Here is an 18,174-nt window from a genome sequence, read left to right on the forward strand (position 1 = left end):
ATATGTAAAGTGTAGATTGTATTATCTTTTATCAGCTTTTGTCTGATACAGATAAAAAGATTTTGCCTGATGTAGTGCTTAATTATTATCCCACTGATTACTGCAGGGGCATTTGTAAACCTTTGAAATTCCGGTATAAAGAACGAGTGTTTGTCAGGATAATCTTGTTAGTAATTTCTGATGGCTGAAAAAGTGCATTTCCCCCCCTCATGTTAAATCTCACCCCACCACCTCACTCCTCCCCAATATGCCCAGTTTTTCCTAGTAAAAATTGCTAGATTTGTTCTTTTTTCACTTCTGTGGCAGTCTAACAATGGTACTTCTGCTCTGTTCTCCTCCTGCTTCCTGCTTAAAGTGTCTAAGTGTCTGCTCAGTGAGGCTAATCATGATTTGTGTGCTCTTTCTCTCTTTGCCACTTGTTTCGGCCATCTGAGGCTTTGGAAGAGCTGTGTTTGGGCAGAGAGTAACGGGTGCTGGGAGAAAGTCGAGTGCTAGTTCCTCAGTGAAATCACATGATGGCAAATCTGGGAATTCCTGCTTCATTTATGAGTGTGCAGAGAATGCAATGTCACTCTCTCCCCATCCAGAGATGCTTACTACAAAGAACTGAGCTGGATTCCACAGCAACAAAGTTATTTACCTAAATGAACTCTCTCTTCAGAAAGCAAGGGGCATCTCTCGACTCCTGCAGCTGAACCAAAGCTTTTATTTTTGACATCTGTGCATCTTTTTTTTATTATTTTTTAATTTTTTAGGTTTTTCTTTCTAAACAAAAGAACCTCTTCAAGAATTCTTCAAAAGAGCAGGTAAAATGCTATTTTTCTACAAGAAATGTTTCCTAGAATACTTTAATGCTTTTCTGTTATTTGGTGAGGATAATTTTAATATGTGCAATAAAATACTTCGTATTAAAAATTGGTCAAACTTTGCAATTAGTGAAGGGTCTCTGGACAGCATTTATGTGTACCTGAGTGTTCAGCATTTAAAAACATCAGTGAGCCATATGGAGTGTATGTTATAATATTCAATTTTTTTATTTGTGCTCCAATTTGCATTGTCTCAAAAATTAACCTTTCCTAGGATGTTTATCTTTAAAGACTGTTTTAACTTATTTTGGATTGTAGATTCTTTAAGGACTCAAAGTTCTTGCTATTGTTAATGTAGTTTTTTGTTGCCCTCCCTATTCCATTTATGTGTAAGGGATGGAGTTCAGGCTTACTTTTTGGACTAGATGTTCTGTAAAACATGAAGCTTTGAGTTAAAAAAAGTTTCTTTAGATCTGTTTTTGGAGATAACACATTGATATGGAGTGAATATAACTCTCAGGTAAAATGATTTAGTAAAAATTGAATCATGTTTTTGAAGCATTCCTTTTCATGGATTTTACTCATGTTGGCTGTATTTGTAACAAGCTGTTGTGATTTTTCCAGTCACCTTGCTGGAGTAGTTTGCCAGCAAGAGAGCAGTCTGCAGACCAACAATGGGCTGGTCTGTTCTGCTCAGCCCTGCTTTTGCTGAAAGAGTAAAAGTGCAAAACTTCCCCACTTCCCAAGAGCTTGAGGTTTTACAAATTAGCTGTTGATGTTTGTTTTTCAATGGAACTTAAGGTGAGAAGTCAGGGGATCAGTCACTTAAATGTAGTTATAACCTTTTTTAAGGGCAATGTTTACATGTATATTTTTAAAAAATAAAATCTGTAACTCCTATGAAATAGATGTTGAAGAGCTGCAGCTTTCGAGAGTTGTTCAGCTAACATGTAGGAAACTTTCTGTATTTCTTAATACAGTCATAGATGGAACAGAGACACTTATTTGCTTTCTAAACTCTCACAAAAATAGTTGGTCTTCTCACATGCTGACATCAGAATTCCATAGTATTTCCATGAGGGCAACTGCCATAAACTGCCAAAAGCTCAGTTCCAATGCAGAATTTGGTCTAATGGTGGGAGGCTGATTTGGACCTCATCAGTTTTCTCTTGAGGCACCATTATGTTATCTTCTGTGTTAAGCAGGACACTATGAGCTAGTCTGAAACATCACTGGAACAAAGAAGAGAAACCATGGATGGCAGAACTGCTGACATTTAGAGCTGAACAGATCCTAGTGAGTACAATCCAGAAAAATTGTCTGTGTTACGGGCTTTTCCTAGGCTAAATCTAGGAGGAGAAATGGTTCCTCACTGCAAACATTTTGGATGCTACTTGAGTAGAAACAAGAAAAATTCAGGCTTGTGGCCTGATGTCAAAGGAGAAAAAGGGAAGAGGAGAGCATTATTCTAAGGGATTTGTCTATGATTTTTCCTTCAGAATGTATGTAAAATAAAGATATATATATATATTATATATATATACTAGGAGAACTGAAAATTTAAACTTTTGCCCACTTTTTCACTGGTAGAGGAAAGTACAAAAGCGATAAAATGTATCACAGAAGAAGAGTCTTGTTAGACTGAGACAATGCAGCAACTATTTCTGTAATGTTTCTCAATAAGAATAGCTGCAAAAATACTGAGGAAAAAAATCCCACAGTTGTAGGGTTTTTTTCTTTTCTTTTTTTTTTTCTTCATTCTGTGACTGAGTGCTTTTGCCAGATCACATTTTCCCCTGTGGATTAACTTTGAACTGCCAATTAAAAGTTATTGCTAAATCCTGTTACAGCAGAAAGCCTCCAGGCTCTTACTGTTAAGATTTGGCCATTGCTCTTTCACATAAAAGATTAAACTGCTGGGATTTTGGTAAATTACTTTTGTACATTTTGTAGAATAGCCACAAAGCCAGTATATTTTTTAGGGAAAAGGTAGGAACTGTCTTAATTTATGCTTATTTCATTGAATTAAAAACAAAGGGGGAAATTGGAATTGAGACAAGAGCAAATATTGTTCTTAACACATTGTGTTAATAGTGCAATGAAGTCTGCCCATCGATACAGTGATGACCTGATTTCTTCTGCAAGAGCTTTACAAAACCCTGTCAGCCTGTCCTACTTAGAAAACAAAACTTCTGAAATCTGTGTGGCAAAGTTTAGATGACCTTTCCTACAATTTTTGGGCAAAGGAGACAGAATATTGCAATAATCCTGCTGTTTCTGACAGGCACACTCTGTGTGTCTTTGCTCTGGGTGGGGACAAATTGAACATTATCTCAGAAGCCCCAGAAAGCTTTGTGGTAATGGTTAGCAGATGTTTTATTTTTTTAATGTGGTCATTGTAGGATCATCAGTTGCTTTAAAATCTGTGTGTACAGCTAGGATCAGATCAAACGAGAAAGAGAAGTGAACCCACTGATATTTTAATTTGCCTGAGAGAAGAAAAAACATTCTGTGTCCATTAAAAAAGCTATGTAATTCTTGCCAAAATCATCCATTCAGTCTAAGATATGATTACCATAAAAATGTATTCAGCCATAAATCAGCATCTGGGTTTTCATGTTTTCCATGCTTTACCCCTGATTCTGTGGTCTTGCTGAAAAGATTATATCTTGATTTCTGCAGAAATATGACTGCACCCATCATTCTCCTATCAAAAAAGAGCAGAAAAAGGGGTATCTTTTTCAACAAGTAAAGATAGCCTGGAATAAAATAAAAGTTGTGTTCCTGTTCAGCAAATGAATGGATGCTTCTATGCAGGGTACAGTATCTTCTGGTTGATGAATGACTTTTTCTTGCACGCATCAGCTTGTTTTGAAGCCATCTTCATGGCACCAATCAAAAGAAGGTGTAGGCTGGCAAAAATCCTTCTGCAGCATCCAGTTGCTTTAGGTACCAGGTCTGTGGTATTTCAGGAGCCTATAAAAAAAGAGTAAAACAAGTATTGAAGAGGAGTCCTTGATAACTGGTAGCAACAGCCACAGTGAGGGTGTCTGGGGCTTTGGATGTCTCTGTCAGAGAAGGTGGCTTTTAAAACAGAGCATCTGAAAGTGCAAAAGGTCAAGGGGCTGTTGAGATTTCTCTTTAGGTACATGGCACAGGACCAAGGAGGGCGTGGAGACATCTGTGCTCCATAGGTTTTTTCAGTATGCTTGCCATTCCCCAGCCACCTCTACCACCCCTCTCCCCCTCAGTCCCTTGGCAGCAGATGTCCTTATCTTCTTTCTTGGTGATATGTCACTTCAGAGCCTTGCAGCGTTAGTCGGCTCAGCGCTGTAGAGGTCTCATTTGATGCTCATTGCCTTTGCTAATTTGCATAAAGTCATGCAAATTTTTACTCTTTTGGGGGGAGGGGGGTAATTGTTGCATTTATTTGATCCATAGCACTGCCAGCACACCCTGTGGATGCCATGCTTGAAGGATTCTCTAACCATTTCTCTTCTCTGACATCAAGTGCTCGTAGCAGAAAACTACCTCTTTCACACATATCATTACAATTATTGGTTTATGGTAACACAGATAATGCATCTGCTACATTCCTTTTTGAATTGAGTAAAGAATCTTGGCACGATGAGTCTTCCAACTTGCAACTTCTAAATTGACAACAGCATTGATTATTCTTTTTTAATAAACTGATCTATGGTCTTTCTGGTTGCTTCATGCAAAGGGACAGCAGGGTTGTTTTTTTTTTTTCTCTTTTTTCATTCTTTTGGGGATTATGATTTGGTTCCAACCCCCACTCCCTCCCCCCCCCACCCCCGGTTCCTATATATTGAATTCTGCTCAGGCCCAACAAAACTGTTTTCTATTAATATTGCTGTGGTGTTGCAGCTTGCATTTTAGCCACCAGAGGTTTAATCTGGAAAATGAGGTAGAGCCTTATTCAGCTAATGCCACAGCTGGGCTGCAGTTCTCAGCAGCCTAGCAGAGGTGGCCTAGAGGACACTCTTTTCCAGCAGGATTAGAAGTGGTGCCATTTCTTTTCCCTGACTGGTATAATGACTCCTGAGAAATGTTTAGTCAAGTATAAAGGAGAGGAGCTTTCTTATGCTGGGGTGCTCCCAGGCTGACCCAAAACCAGAGGCTTGCTCTGCCCTCAGGTTTTGCATCTAATTGTGTAATATTTTATTTTCTATAGTTACAGGGATAATCTGCTAACAATCTCTCTTTTTTTTTACCTGTTATGAGACCAGGAGGACTTGAAATGTACATTTTCATCCCAGTCCAGTGTCAATAAGCCAATATGGTTGCATGACTTTTTGATTTTTTTGATTTGTGGATTTGTGATTATCATGGATTTATTAATTACTGTGCAGGGATGCAGCAATCCCATAGGGTGTGAAGCACAGCTGGGATGTATTTGGTGCTCTGCAAGGAGGAGCAGCACGGTGAGGGCACTTAAGTGCAGCTCCAGCTGCACCATGTGGGAGCTGTTTTAGTGGGGGTGCTGGGAAGTTTACTGGTTTGTTTGAAACTAAATAAGAGCACAAATATAAGCGTGACATTTGGTGCCAGACCCTTTTTCTTGAATACCATCAAAGGGCATTTATGGGTGATGTTTCTTCTGAAAGTGGTTCTCTTTCAGAGAAGTGAAAAAATACAGCATTTTGTAATTGCTTGTCCTAGAAATGCATTTTTGTTTTGATTGTAGTTTTATAAGTTTGCTATTTGGTTTTGATCAGAGCAGGTGGATTGGTAAAACTGCTTTGTGAAAACCATATTTAATTCATAGCACAAAGAAAACAAATATTTGAGATGTTCCCCTTTTCTTGGAAATGGAGCAGGTACAAGGTGAAAATAGCAAAAGATACACTATGTATAAATTGGAGAGATGATCCTCCACAACTGTTCAGGATCTAGCTGACAAGTTACTACTGCTCTTAAACGATATGCTCTCTTAAGTCAGACATTAATCACAGTCTACAGGCAAAAGCATAATTGAGGCAATATTTCTTCATCTGTAGAGACATCATCCAAGAATAGTATGATTATGAAAGAGCCATTTTACTGTTTGCATGCCTGTCTCTAGTGCTTTATCTTTACAAACTGTGTCTGTTAATTTGGGTCTCTAGTTTTAGTTCCTAGTACAATTCATACTATAAAAGCTGCCATAAATTAAAAAAAACTGTGAAGATCTCATGATAAATGAGTAATTTAGAAACTTGTGTTAATCAGTCTAATCAGGGTTCTGGAGGCAGAAATATCTGTTAAAGCAGTATCACTTTTGATCAGCAATGTTCATCATCAGTAATGTTCACTCAAAGCACTCTTGAATGTTTGTCATTTGTATTTAGGAATGCATACAGAAAGATTTGTGGTTAAGGGGCTGTTTAGAGCAAAAATAGTTTCTACTTGTTTGGTAGCTCCAGCAATATGCTTTCTTTTACATTCTCAAGGACAAAATGTATTTTTGTAAATCACTGTCAATTATCTTCTAATTTCCTTATTAGGTAATTAATCTTTCTTCCTCTGTCTCACCAGTAGCAGGAAGAATTTTACCTGGCAGTTGTGAATAACCAAGGGCTAATTACAGAGAATACAAATATCACTGCAATTGGAAAGTGATGTTTTACTTATTTTGTGAAATTAAGCCTTGGCATATACATGGACAGATAGCTGAGTGCCTCAAAGCTAAAGCTTCTGAAAATTGGCAAGGCAGGGACAGAGAGAGACACTTCAGTACTGCTTCTGTAAAAAATGAGGCAGCTGAACACACTCTTTAATAGGCACAAGAAAATTTATTGGAGAGCCCTAAATATCCTCAAACATGGCTGAAGCTTCAGCCAAGGACCTGACTTTTTCAACAATAGGCTCAGTCTCTTACAATCTATTGAAAGAAAGAGACGCTTAGGTTTTGGGGTGGTTTAGGTTTAGGTTTTAGGTTTAGGTTTTTTTTTTTTTTTTTCAAAATTGGCAGTCTTGTGCTTGTATGCCCTTACTTAATTTGCTTTAAAATTTTGTAGTGTGCTGACTGGGGCTAGTTTAATATAGAAACCTGTGTCTCACAAAGCAGATATAATTTCTCATTGAAATTTATTTTTCTGGATTGTTACACTAAGAAGCTCAGAACCACAGGAGAAAAAGTGCTCAACTATAGCCAGTGGTGGACAGTTATCTTTTATCTGAGCTGGACAAACTCACTGCCCACAAATGGCTCTTCATGCAGCAGCCTGAGGGAGGCTCTGGCAGAGCAGGGAACAGGGGGTTTCAGTAAGCACGTGGGGAAATAGGAGTCCATTTGTAGATCCCCACCTCCTCCCGCAGCGGGTATTGCATCCTGCTGCTCCTCAGACTGTTGGTGTCTGACCAGGAATGCCTCACTGCTCTCTGAGGAATTTTACATAATGGTCTGGCTGGTCAGCTGAGGGGTGAGTGTCAGTCAGCCAAGTGCTCTGGTTGTTCTCCTATGTGATGGGGTCTGGCCCTCGCCTGCCATGCCTGTCTGTGGTATAGTTTCAAGTGGTGGCTTACAGAGATGGCGTGAAAAATAAATTTTTCATGAGTCACTTGATAAAATAAGGACCTCTATTGGCTTTGAAAACAGACCTTGTGAATTGATAAGGAGACCTAAATCCTTTGAGAGAGAGGATTAGGTTCCTGGTCCTTAGACACTGTGACACTTCAAAAGCATTTGCCATTGGTGTCAAGATGAAATAAAGAATTCAGAAATAGGAAGCATCATGAAGATTCTCTGAAAGGAAACTCTGATGGTTGTGCTGAACTTGGCCTCCAGATACACAAACTTCATATCTGTGTCTCCCAGGAGGCATAAACCTACTGGCTACTGAGAGCCCATTCCTTTCTCTTGGATTCACATGCTCAGGAGGTGCCTGGCCCAAGCATTGAGTTGCTTTGGGTACTCCAGCTAATAGTACTGTGGTCTGTCATTTGCCTTGGCTAACTTTGAAGCCAGGACTGGTTTCAGCAGGGACTGGACTAGGCAATCTGCAAAGATCCTTTTAGCCTGGACAGTTCTTGATTTTGTTTCCTCCTTCACAGTGGGGCCTCAGGTGGCTTCTGATATTCCAGGGAAGAAAGAAACTTCAAGCCTCATTTTACCCACAGGAAATTAGTGCCATGACCACAGGCTGACAAGTGCCCTTTTCTCTGAAAGAGGAGATACACAGAAACTGGTAGGGTCAACCCGTTTGCAGAAACTGGTGTAGTTCCAACAGCTTGTAGTGTTGCCAGTAATATGTGGTCTACTGCTACCTATTAGCAGTAGCCTATCCAAAATCAAGTCAAATGCTGGTCTGGTGGGACATTCAACTAGTTTTGGACTAGAGGGACTTTAGAGTCCTTCTTTTGGTTTGTTTTTAGCCAGAATTTTGCAGTTGTATAGGAAAAACCTTATTCTAAAAAAATATTGCTTGCAATGAAGTGTCATGGGTCAGGAGCTCCTTGCAGCAGGAAGTGGTGGATACTTGGTGTTTTCATGGGTTCAGCAGGTGTCTGGGTGTGTTTGTGCCCTGGAAGTACAATGGGCTATGGAGAACAAAGCTATCTGCTCAGGAGCTGTAAGTCTCTGTAGACTGTGGAAGGCAGGATATTGGATTTAGAGGGGATGTAGCTTTGAGCTGTTCTGGGATGGTCAGTCTCCAAGTATAGCATTGGGTGCCTATGAGCAGATTTGCTGTGTAGTGTCTTAACTTTAATCTTTCTGCATTTTGGCAGCAGTGCTGTGGTTTTTCCTCCACATACTACATCCTCACATGGTCACATATCATAATGACGGTCTTACAATCTAATGTACATGTTTTGGAGATATATTTTTGCAAATATTTCAATGGAGGAAGGGAATGAAAGAAGAGTTTCTTGTGTCATTGTGTATTTGTTGTTTTGTTCAGCTGCAGGCTTTTAAGTTCATCTGCAAGTTTGGGCAGCAGTTAGTTCATCATGCTTGTGCCTGCGTCCAAGCAATTTTCCTAGCTGAATAAAAATAAAAAACCAGGAAATGAATGGAGTTTAAAACAAGTAGATGTGAATTTGGACTCAGAGAAGCATCTTTGAAAAAAGAGATATAACAATCACACATACACAGCCACTTACAGTTTGAACTCTCATTTGTTTTAAGAATCTAATGGCTGTTGCTCTACGTCTGTAACCTTGGTGATCTTTGATGTGTTAGCATTTCATGTCAGCCTGTTAGGGAGCATTCCTTTCCTCCTGAGCATTGTACAATGCTGTAGCATTTTTCTTCTGAAGAAGGAAGCTGAGTAATTTCAGTGAACAATATGGGCTTTGATATCAATGAATAATCTAATGTGGGTTTTTTAAAGTGCCATGTAGTAAAGAATTTTCTTTTTGTCCTTGATGTTTTCTATGCATTGTCCTTGTTATCTCCCCAAACCCACTAAGCAGTGAACTTTTTCATACCATCCATGGCAGTTTTATCTGGATCTGCCAGAGGGGACAGGATGAGTTGTTTCAATCCATCCTTGAAGACAGTTATTCAGGAGATCTTAACTAGTGGTTTCTACAGTTGCAAGTTTGTAGTTTTTTCTCTTTGGGATGTGGGTGCTAATCTTTCATACATTTTCCTTTCCTCCATTTTATATGAATACTCGTGGATGCCAGTTCCAGTCTTACTGGGCACATTGAAAGGTGGGTTAGAAGTGTCTGCCTGAACCGAATCTCCACAGCATCCCCCAGTGCTGTGCTTTAGTTTGTGTGGGGGAACAGTCTCAGAGAGCACAAACTTGACTTGCAGCTGAGATTTAACCATGACATGTGCTCTCACCACTGCTGGGTCCATGGGACCACACAAGAGACCATCTACACTAAAGCTTTTTGAGATGTAAATAGTGTACAGTTTAGATATTCAGTACCAGTCCTTCACCCTATAGATTCATTCCTATTGTGCCATATCAATTACTAACACAGATGTAGCCACAGATGGCTCAGGGAGTACTTTTGTCTTCTTTTATTACTATTTGGAGCAATAACACCAGTGCAGGCTGATATATGAGATATTGTAATGTGCTTCTGGTCCTGACTCCTCCTAGTGTTTTTCCAGCCCAGAACAAATGGTGTACTTCTCTCTTTACTAGGCTGGTTGTCTAACATCTCTCTTTGGCCATGTTGAAAGCAGTTTTTTTGCTTCCCTTTTACACTCTCTGTGTGTGATGCATCCAAATGCAGTTGTTGTTTCAACTCCTAATCAAAACCCAAAGTCTCTGAAACCCTGAAACAAGGCAAACTTTGCTTTGCAGTGGCACTGGTTGCTTTAGCTAGAGGCCAGAGAGTCTCACAATAACCTACGTGGCAACTGGTCATCAAAAACTAGAATAACTTTAGTTAGAAAACTAACTTGGTCTGGTGTTGAGCAAGGAGCTGGTGTATCAGAAGACACTCCTCATACACTCCTTTTTATGTTTTCAAGGAAATTCTCAGCAGGTAGGCACTAATTTGTGCATCACTTGGTCACTTTTCTCCAGGCAGCATGGGACATATTTGGTGTTGTGTACCTACATGCTAGCACCCATATGTGCCCAATCTATGAAGGTTATAACTTCAGAGTATATATCTTTATAAAGGCTGTGTGGTCATTAATGCCATAAGAATACAATTCTCTGCGAACATTTTCTGTGCATCAGATTTCATACTTGGTCCTTTTCTTGTCTTGGACATAGAGGCTGTTCAAGTGCTAGAAGCTGTGTATGTGGTAAGGTAAGTGATAAGGAAATTATCCTGAGTTATGTATCTGATGAGATCCTGATGAAACTCCTGCATTTACTGATATGACTGAGGATGTCAGCAGTCACCCTTTTTTCTCCATTCCCTCTCACTGTTCCTTATAGAACCTCTCTGCATCTCTTTCTTATCTTACTGTTTATAGCTTAAGTAAGCTTAAGAATCAACTCTATCACAACATCCATGCTTCAGCTTCACTAACTTAAATGGTCCAAAGTAAATAATATTAAACCACTTCATTTGCATGCATGTAGAAAACACAATGAAGCTTAGTGGTTTTGGTGTAAAACCGTTCTCCATTGTCCTATCTCTATCTTGTGTAAAAAGTCCCTCTCCATCTATTTTATAAACTCCGTTTAAGTAGTAGAAGGTATTATAAGGTCTCTCCAAAGCCTTCTCTTCTCCAGGCTGAACAACCCCAACTATTCCAGACTGTCTTCAGAGAAGAGCTGCTCCAGTCCTCTGATCATTTTTCTGTCTCTCCTTTGGACTTGCTCCAACAGGTCCACGTCTGTCTTGCACTAGGGACCCCAGAGCTGGATGAAGCACTGCAGGTGAGGTCTCACCAGAGCAGAGCAGAGGGGCAGAATCCCCTCCCTTGACCTGCTGGCCAGCTGATTTTGATGAAGCCCAGGACATAATTTGCCTTCTCGGCTGTGAGTGCACATTGCTGGGTCATGTCCAGCTTTTTGTCCACTAGAACCTGCAAGTCCTTCTCCACAGGCTTGCTCTCAATGCTCTTACTTCTCCCAGTCTGTCCTCATATCTGGGACTGCTCTGATCTAGGTGCTGCACCTTACATTGGATTTGTTGAACTTCGTGAGGTTCTTATGGCCCACTTTTCAGGCTTTGCCCAGGTTCCCCTGGATGACATCCCTTCCATTTGTTGTGTCACCTGCGCTGCTCAACTTTGTGCCAGCTGCAGACTTGTTGAGGGAATACTTAATGTCATTGCTATTGAAATGGACATTAAAGACCAAAAGATGTTGAAGTCACATGAGCAAGTAGATTGCCATGAGCTTTTTACCCATACTCTGAGTGTTAAAAGGAAGAAAAGCCAGCCACTCTACTTTCATTTCCCAGAATCCCTTATTATGCTATGCAGAGAATTAGAACCACACATGAGTGAGTGACATCCTCTGCAAGGCTGTTGGGCAGTCCCTGCATGAGCTGCAGTAAAGCATCTGTGCATGTGTGGGTGCTGGGTGGGACCCCACCTGGGCATGCTTGAGGGTCCCACCGAGCTCAGAAAGCTCCTCTTGGGCACAAGGGCCCCTTTTAGCAGCTTCCCAAGAGAAACAGGGCCTGACGCCTTTCAGTTTTGAAACAAGATTTGGACTGACGAGAGGAGCACATAACCAAGTCCTTCTCTGGCATGACTTATTGGAAGGCATTTCTGCTGGTTCATCAGCTTGAGGCTGGGAAGGGAGGCTGTAGGCATCATCATCATCATCATTATCATCAATCATCATCATCTTCCTCCTCTACAGAGAGGGTGAATGAGCCAATCTACTGGGGCTGGAATCATGAGGGTCAAAGACCCAGAGACATCCCATTGGGCACAGGGGCTCAAAGGGAAAAAGAAGAGTCATTCTTCTCCTCCCTTGGAGGGCTCAATTTTAGTCTTTTACTGCTGGAAAATCCAATTAAAATACAATGTCTGGCTAAATGTGGTATCTTCATCACAAAAGAATAATAAGCTCTCTGCATTTTGTGTGTCTCTCAGCTAATGAGTTCTCCCCTTTTATAGAGAAATTCTGAAGACAGATTTTTATTATTTTTTTTTATTATTATTAAGAAAGGAAAAAAAAGATGGTCTGAATACACTACCTTTCAGACATTCAGCCCATGAGGGCTGGCACGCCATGTAGAGTGTGATTACAGCTTCCCATTTTTTTGCTGAGCGGCTCTATAAATAATAGTACTCAATGAAAATTGCTGGCAGAAGCATTGCTTTTATAACATGTAAATGTACAAAAAAACCCCTCAATAACTAGATTTTTTTTTTCACCTAAGCCTCCTAAGGCTTTATAGGTTCAAACGGAACAGATTATCATAAGGATTTTTGAAACAACTTTTCTCCGCTGTGATAAACATTTCTGTTTACCCTCATATCTATCAAAGATCTGCAAACCTAAGGACTAAAAAACTAAATTCCAGTTGATACTGAGACTGATTTACTTCCTGAGCTGGAAAATTACCCTCAAATGAATTTGAGATCATGGACCAAAAGCAAATCTGTACAGCTGGACTTTCATAGCATTTGGGGCTTGAGGGGGAATCTTAACTCCATCTCTCACATTCTTATCACACATTTGCACATTTCAGCCAGTTTTCCAAGTGTTGGACTGAGAGTCATGCCTTGTCTAAGCAGATGTGCCACTGATAGCTGCAGTCCAGAAGACATTGCCAGGCTGCTGACCTCAGCAGTTTCTTTCAGCACCTAGTAAGTGTGATGACTTAAAAAAACTTAATGAAATTCAGGCTGTATCTCCTGTTTGAATTTATTTGCCTTCAGCTTCCAGACTTCACTTTGTGTCATGCCTTTTCCATTAAGTGCAAAAGTCTTCTAGAACCAGATGTTTTTTCTCTGTGAAGGTGGCCCAGTAACTGTCTCATTGCTACATCCTTTTGTTTTTTTCTTTTGAAAAGTAGGAGCAGATGGAATACCTTCAATCTCTCTTGATGTATGGCATTTTTCAAGCTCCTGAGTTATTTTCATGGAGGATGGTTTTTTTGGGTTTTTGTTGTTGTTGTTGTTTTTTGTTTTTTTTTCCCTATACTGCCTTCCTCCTTCCAAATTCTATTCCAAAAGGGGACCCCAGAACTTTATGCAGAACTTGATGATAACAAATTCTTACATGGAGAGAAAAAATCCAATCTCAATTCCTACCTGCTTACACCATCAGGGATTGTATTTGTCCTTTTGCTACATGGTGCAGGATATTGTGGCCTTGCTTTGTCCGTTCAATGCCGGACCATTTTGCAGGGCCACAGCTCGTTGATATATAGCTTCATTTAATTTTTTTTTCTGTAAATGGATTTCAATCCTTATTCCTGGACTTATTATTTGCATGGGTCTCTTTGCAGAGACATTTTCTCTGAATGGGCCCAGTAGACTGTCTTAAAAACAATTCACAGCCATAAAAATTCAAATTTTCTGCCCATTAAGCAAAGGTATCTCAATAATTTTGGGGCATGTAATCCTAAACTAAAGGAGTCTGTGTCCTCAAAGAGAAACTTCTCACACCAGTTCCAGCAATACTGGGGATAAACAGTTTTTACTGTTTTTCCTTAAATTTTGAAAGGAAAAAAGTTATGTTTTCTTTTATAAATGGGTTCCATATGTTTATCAGTCATTCACACATTGTAGACAGCTTTTCCCTTCTTCATGTGTAATGGTTTTGTTTAGCCACATATTATACTCTGTTGTAGAAATTAACCCAGAGCTCCAACTTTTTTGGCTTTAATGAAACAGATGAGAAACTAATTAATTTTGTTGGTAATCTGTGTTTACCTGCAGAGTACCCCCACCCCCACAAAGAAAAAGGTTTATAATTTTGGATGCAACACATTTCATGAGCCCTTTCAAAGAATTTTGGACTGTACTAAACAATACATTGGTTGAGCTGCAATTCTGAGCATCAAAGAGACTCGATTTACTTTCAAATAACTGATATTTTATTTTAAAAGACAGACAACTTGGCTGTCAGAAGAACTTAATTATTTAGAATTCTTTGTTGCTGTTAACTCAGAACTATTTCTGCTATGTGAAAATTTTGTGAACTTTGATACATCCAAAAAAGTCTACTTTATCTAACAATTATCCATACTCTAGTAATGGTTGTGTATGAAGCAAAAGCAACAAATATCTGCAGTTTGGTGTGAAATTCATACATATCTTTGAATAGTACATAAGATCTTCAGATCTCCTGAAGAGTGATACATGATTAAATCAAAGGCTTTGGGATGCACAAAATTATCTAGTCATTGTCTTCCACTTTCTTATTGCTGCTAGTGTAAGATTTCTAGATTGTACCAGATGAAGAAAAATCTGTATTCTGTAAAGTTTAGAGAGGTCCATTTATCTTTTTGAAGGTAAATTGTCCTTATTCCCACCAACTTCAGCATTCATTTACACCACTTTGACAGTGAAAATAGGATTTAGAGTAAGTGCAAATATATCTAGCTCTAGCTTCATGGCTGGGTGTAAAGCCATTAGTGTGAGTGTCAGGTCCTACAGTTGTATCTCATTTCCTCTTATTTATACCTGTATCCTATAGTGGGAATACGGTGTCATTTCCAGAACATAAGGATAGGGACCAAGAGCAGAGTGATACCAATTGTCACACATCAAGGTGATAGTTTCTTACAGCCCTCTGTTGAGGTCTATGAACTGCAAGTTATATTTTTGAGGGGCTGTATTCCATTAGGTATTTTTGAAGGGGTAGTGTGATGATGGAGGGCTAGAGCTAGAGATAAAACAAAGTCATCCAAACTTTTCAAAAACCTAGAGCTGTCTGTGCCTGTAGGTCTGCCCAGACACGAGTTGTTCACAGTGCTCATCCATGCTCAGGACCACTTGCTGTCAGCTGGCGTGCTGCCCTGCACCACAGCCAGAGCCACTGTGGGATGTTTTCTCTTCAACCCAAACTTTTAGCGGCTAAAAAGCTTTGATAAGCATAAATAAAGAATGGGAAAGGTGGGTGAACATCTCCTTCCTCTTTCTGTTTAGCCACCACTTACTCTGTTGGTTGATGGTAAGATTTTGGTTGTGTAAGGCTGTCATGTCACGTTGGACTTAAAGTATGAAAGCCAAAAATACTTGAGGGGCTGGAGGATCATGTGGCTGTTATTCCAGCCAAGTTTCCCTCAGATCTTTAAGCAGCTGCTTCAGAAATGCATTCTTGCTGCAGACCTTCTGGAGACTTGGAATGACTCTCAGAAGGGCTCGCTAATGACGCTCCTGTGCAGTGAACTTTCTGCCCAGGAACGCACTGTCTCCCGTGAGCGCCAACAAACACAATCACTCGCTGGGGGCGGCTTGCTTGAGATAATCTGAACAGAGAGGCCACCCTCATTCCCCATTTCAGGAAAACACACTCAGGTGCGCTCTCACATAAGCTGAGCATTTTGATGAGCAGAGGCTGTTCCTGTTCCTACAATAATGTATTTCCTCAAAGTATGAAAATAATTTATAGCTTTCCTGAATGAAATCTGGTGGAAAAATGTTATTTGGCAGATAAGGTACACCTTAGCCCTGAGACAAGCTTAAATGTATAGTAAAGCAGGGAAGGAGAATTCTGTCCTGTCTCCAGCAGCTGCTAAGCTGTGGCTTCACCCCCTCCTCTTAAATGCTTAAAGCAATCCCCAGTTACTGAACATTTAAATTGCTTGAACACTTCAGAGATTTTATTGCTCTTCCTAGTTACTGAGGTATGAAAGTTCTGCTTCTGTGCTAAGTTTGAAGCATCTTCTTCCCAGGGATACCTAAATAAATTCACAGTTCACCTAAATAAAATAATCACATTCCCATCAACATGAGAAGAGTGTTTCCCATGGGTGAGGGAGGAGGAGAACATTGTGGTAGCCAGGGAGCAGCCATAGAAAGTGGAAATATATCAATCTGAACATAGCTACTCATACTGAGGGTTGGGGCTGCTCTGGCATCCCCTTCTCACATTTCCTCCCCTCCTGCCACCAGCTTGCCAACATGAAGGATGCAGTTTCTCTGTGTAATTTTAACATTCTGGCCTTGAGATTCCATACTTTAGGCTTCCCCTTTGAGTTTTGAACTCGGGCAATTTATTTTTGTAACCAAACCTCATCCACAATCTAAGCATTTCAAGCCTCTGTTTTACATCTTTGAAAGGCTCAATCCAAAGCTGAATGAAGTCAGTGGAAGGACTCTCCCTAACCTCAGTGTATTTTAGATAAAGCTCTAAGGCAAGGCTCACATTCCATACATTTTAGCTTGGATTTGGATTTTCATAAGCTTTAACACTCCAGAAAGCTGCCAGTTTCACAAATCTACATCCCATAGTATTTGTTTTCAGCGTCTTGGTTTTGTAAGAATGCTTCAAAGCTGAGAGGGGAGTTAATGAATTTTTCAGGACTATAACATGAACCAGTGACCTCAACACCACACCAGTTTCCATTGAGGATGCTGTGTTTCCTTCTCTTGCATGAAGATTTGTGTCTAAGAAATATGAATGTATATAAAAGCAGGTTCATTTACAATGAGGGAGGTAAAAAGCTCTGCTCAGCAGAAGGGTGCAAACAGAGTGCCCAAATCCAGAAAAGAAAGATGTAAATGTGTCTGTTTTTTTTTCATTTTCACCCTTGCTTCCTCAATGTAGTTTTGGTTTGTTTTTGATTTATACCAGAACAGATTATTAGAATACCACTGAAATTTCTAATCCAAACAGACTTATTATCTCAATTGGGTCTGACCCCTTTCTGGCTAAAATAAAAGCAAAATTTGATAGGAACAGAACCAAATCCCTTTGGCTGTCTGGAAGGAGGAAGTACTACTAATGCCTTAAATCAGTACAGCTACATCCATTTACAGATTCACTGTATGGCTCCCAGAATGCTTTTCTTTTTTTTTTTTTTGCCATGACTGTCTCAAAATAATATTGGTTTTGTATTCATTGCAAAAATAAATGTAAAACAGGACATATTTTTGTCCTGTGGTGATAATTAATTTCTGAATATAGCCATGAAACTGTTTAGTACAGGAAGGAAACAATTTTTTAAATGGATAAAGCAATTTTTTAAAAAGTAAACAAAACCTGCAACATTTTTGAGCATTGAATATGGAAATGAATCTATGTAAAATACTTTTCTCCCTTAATGTCCCCTCTTTGGTTTCATTATCTTGGATGTATTATGGTCAATATCAACAAATCATGTTATTTTTACCTGCAGTGGAGTAAAAACTCCAGCCATATTATCAGGCTATGGAAATTTTTCAGTAATTTTCAAAAGTATCATTATATAATCCAAAGTAGTCTGCAGCTTTGTTTACCACTTGAAATAGTTGCTGCACCAATGGGCATTTCACAAACCGAAGTCCTGATAATACTAGGGCAAAAAGGACAGCTGAAAGCTTCAAGTTTATCCCACTGTTACCTCCATTTGCCCCTGGGTCCTCCAGGAAAAAGTCTTGTTCTGCTTTGCTGCATGTTTGCAATAAGGAGAAACCAGCAATATCGTGAACTCTACTCTTCTGCAGCTGTTGGCAGCATCTTTTTCCCATCACACAGCTGCCAAGGCATATGGAGACTCTAATTCCTTTGTGCAAAGAGACTCCTTTTCATCACCTTTTTTTATGAAGTAAATTTAGGCTAAAAGCAAGCAGGAGAAATGTGACATGAACCCTTATTGTGTATCAGTATTCTAGCTGCTGCAGCAATTTCAAGCACCTGCAGTTTATCAAGTTAAACATAAGAACAATTGACATTGTGGGAATAACAATCATCTAGGCATGCCATTTGGGAGGAAATAACATATTTTTTCCTTGCACTTTGTTTTTAGGAGCTTAGTGTTCAGATTGAATGTCTGAAGAAAAATTTGTTATAAACATGTAACATTTATCAGAAAAATATTCAGTAGA

At 39.6% G+C, this 18,174-nt stretch overlaps 1 protein-coding gene across 4 annotated transcripts in view; it reads left to right on the top strand.

Annotated features, from left to right (window-relative positions):
• Positions 1 to 445: 445 nt before the first annotated feature.
• The window catches only part of OCA2 (OCA2 melanosomal transmembrane protein), a 186,293-nt gene continuing 168,564 nt past the window's right edge, over positions 446 to 18,174 (top strand). For 2 of the 4 annotated variants that reach the window (XM_038148613.1, XM_038148627.1), the window contains exons 1-2: positions 446 to 806; positions 2,012 to 2,102. The gene's annotated coding sequence lies outside the window, so the exon portion shown is untranslated. Of the gene's footprint in view, positions 807 to 2,008; positions 2,103 to 18,174 lie in introns of all 4 variants that reach the window. The other 2 variants (XM_038148622.1, XM_038148626.1) reach the window with 2 other exon arrangements.

Source organism: Motacilla alba, chromosome 1 (assembly GCF_015832195.1).
Source record: "Motacilla alba alba isolate MOTALB_02 chromosome 1, Motacilla_alba_V1.0_pri, whole genome shotgun sequence".
NCBI classification, from domain to species: Eukaryota; Metazoa; Chordata; class Aves; order Passeriformes; family Motacillidae; genus Motacilla; species Motacilla alba.